The sequence below is a fragment of the Panthera uncia genome, assembly GCF_023721935.1.
Source record: "Panthera uncia isolate 11264 chromosome C1 unlocalized genomic scaffold, Puncia_PCG_1.0 HiC_scaffold_4, whole genome shotgun sequence".
Classification (NCBI taxonomy): Eukaryota; Metazoa; Chordata; class Mammalia; order Carnivora; family Felidae; genus Panthera; species Panthera uncia.
Window position 1 is genome coordinate 96,212,337 of NW_026057585.1, and position 3,069 is coordinate 96,215,405.

Consider the following 3,069-nt stretch of genomic DNA (forward strand, 5'->3'; position numbering starts at 1 on the left):
GTAGACGGCATCGCGACCTGGGTCCATCACACCCACGTTCGGCCAGCGGACCCCTCCTCGATCCGGAAAGACTTTGTCACGCGATGGGCCATCAGTCGGGACCAACACAACCCGCTCAAGCTCAAGCTACAGCGCATTCGACCCACCTAATATTGGTAACTCTGTTAACTCTGCTTGTCGTTGCTCATGCTGCCGGGAGTCCCCACGCCTCCCAAAACATCACCTGGCAGATCATAGACACCAGCTCGGGGACAATACTTAATCAGACCTCCCAGAGCCACCCCAGGGACACTTGCTTCCCAGAACTTTGCGTAAACCTCCAAACTCTGTTCCCCTTGTCACCATAAATGCAGCCGGTCCCATGATTGGGTCCCTAAGCTACATGACAAGGGGGGAATGAAAGGGCGGGCCTACGCCGGCCAACTCCATCTTGTTCTGTGCCCTTCACCTTGACCACACCTCCTCCCCTTGAGTAACCCCCCCCCCCACCTGCCTAACAGGACTCGGACCCTTCCCCAGCCAATCGGCTGAGGCCATAGCCATTACCTCACCAACTGCCCCTAGGCCCCAATAAAACCTTGGTCCTTTTGAAACTCTCTCTCTCTCCCCGGTATCTCACCGCTGCGTCGGTGCAGGTAGGGGATTGAGCTGGAGCTAGCTCGAATAAAGGCTCTTTTGCTTTTGCATCGGACTCGGCTCCCTGGTGGTCTTTGGGGATCACGAATTCTGGGCATAACAATGTATAGTCCTTTTCCATAATGTTAAAGATGAAGCCGGGTCCACAGTATCCACTTGAATATTCCTATGGCTTCTCAGAGCCCTGTGGACGCTGACTGAGGGGACAAACCATGCAGGAAACATCTAAAAAGAAAAAAAGAAATGGGGCACCTGGGTGGCTCAATCGGTTGAGCGTCCAACTTCAGATCAGGTCATGATCTCACGGTTTGTGAGTTCAAGTTCGAGCCCCACGTCCGGCTCTGCTCTCAGCACAGAGCCTACCTTGGATCCTCTGTCTCCCTCTCTGCCACTCCCCTGCTCGTGCTCTCTCTCAAAAATAAATAAAGTTAAAAAAAAATAAAGCAAGGCTCTATCTGCTCTGTTTTTCTGCTACGCCCCCTTCACTCCTGTTCTACACTTTGCCTCTGAACAAGCCAAAGAAGCGATGTTCCCACTTCTAGGGGGGAAGCAAAAAAGCTTTGTCCTAGGCCTCAAACACCTGAGAACACCTAAGAGGAGCCAGATCCCAAACAGGTTCCAGGGCATCAGCTTCGAACAAACCCCGGCTGATGTTGACATCAACACCTCCTCCCTCCGGTGGTTTATAAAATAGTTCCTGTTATTCGCCCATCACCCACCTCATCTTTGATCGGACCCCTACCCTGGATTCCCGAAGGAACACTACCCTAGGCTCCTTTCCAGTATAACCTCCGCCCCCGCCCCGCCCCCACTCGAAGCAACCATGAGACTCACTCTCCTTTGGTTTCCGCATCTCCCAGACACTCCCATCTGTTACACTCTGTCACTCATGCTATTCATTAAACTAAACTCTGCTTTCACTCTCTCTGGCATGCGTTTGATTTCTATCCTGCGCGGAGCCAAGGACTCTCTTGGCTGGGTCTGTGGCGCCCCCCCCCCCGCCCCCGCCCCACTCTGGGTTCTTAGTCCCGGCCTGCCTGTGTCAGGACCACAGCCATCGCTTTCCCATGGTTGCTTGCTCCTTTGAGTAAAGGTGGGTGTTTTTGGATCCCTGCCTTGCCTCCTCCTGGCACAGCTCCTGGAACTTCATAAATGCTCAGTAGGCAAATAGCTACCCTCCTGCTGTGAAGAAAACCACAAGTGTCTTTCGGCGTCTCCCAGCACGTCTGGGCCCACAGTGAATGCTTTTTGAACAGATGCATCGGGGAAGACCCCTTTGATGGGGAGCAGAGGCCCATCCCCCCCTTTCCTACTAGCAAGGACCTCGGCATTTCAGCCTGCTGCCCACCACCCTCCCAGCTTCGACACCCTCCCCTCCCCTGCGCTGCCACTTTGCATCTATGACACTTAATCCCTCCGCATTTTTTTCTGCATCGAGACAACGGGGACAGTGATAATCAGTCCCCCGGCGCTGCGTGAGGCACAAAGGAGACTCCGAATATGAAAAGGTTTGGAGATGATTTCCCCCTGTCCTTCAGTTCTTAACCCAGGGGAGGCCCACCGTTGTGAGGGGGTGCAGCCACTTCCTTTCCCAAGGGGGTAAATCCAGCTGGAAGAAAGAGAGCAGAGAACATCACCAAAACACCGTCTGAAAGTCACATGCGCCTGTCACAATGCAGAGTCCTCCGCAAGAAGCACATTAGAGAAGGGTCTGGAAGCAGAGCCATGGCCCCTGGTGGCACATCCCCCTGGGGGGCTTTGATCTGGAGACCCGTCCTCCAGGGCGCGTGTTAGCTTGTCACATGTAACCTGCCGGCTCTGTGTTTCTCGGCCTGAGGTCTGGCGGGGTTGGGGAAGGCGTGGGAGTTTTGTGGGTCAGTGCTGGCCTTTGGATCTGTGGCTATACTCTTCTTTCTCCTTCTGAGGGCCAGCTGCTGCCCACCGACTACAGGAAGTAGTCTACTACAGTAGTAGTAGGACTGGGGTGGGAGTGGCTCTCTTGGGCTCCCAGACTTTATTCCCTGTCTTCAGCCCAGTCCTCGGTTGATGCGCGTACCGAAACTATCAAATGCCATTATGACTCACCAGTAAAATCACTGTGTCCACAGCACCATTTACTCAGAGCCAGGAAGGGGACATGGTCCCGGGGAGGCATGTGCCCAGAGGGAGTCAGGTTGGATGATCCTGCTACATCCCTTTTCCTGGATTTTCTGGAGGTGCCTGGACATTGCTGGGAGGTGGGAGAGGCCTCCACTCTAGAGGACACGTTTGTTTTTTGTGATTAGTCAAAGGGGGACTGATTCCAGGGTATTTGTCCCATTGGCACACAATTCGAACTTACAGCAGCATCCATGGCTGAATTTAGAGGCCCCGGTCAGGCTCCTTGAAGACTCTCCCTTGAGCCTTAAAATGAAGCCCGTAATTCCTGATGGT

The 3,069-nt window shown here is 53.9% G+C and overlaps 1 non-coding gene across 1 annotated transcript; it reads left to right on the forward strand.

The window, feature by feature from the left end:
• Nucleotides 1–660: 660 nt before the first annotated feature.
• LOC125913815 (small nucleolar RNA SNORA73 family) lies at nt 661–863 on the forward strand. The gene has a single exon (XR_007455107.1). It is a non-coding gene; the product is annotated as a small nucleolar RNA SNORA73 family (small nucleolar RNA).
• The last annotated feature ends 2,206 nt before the right edge of the window (nt 864–3,069 follow it).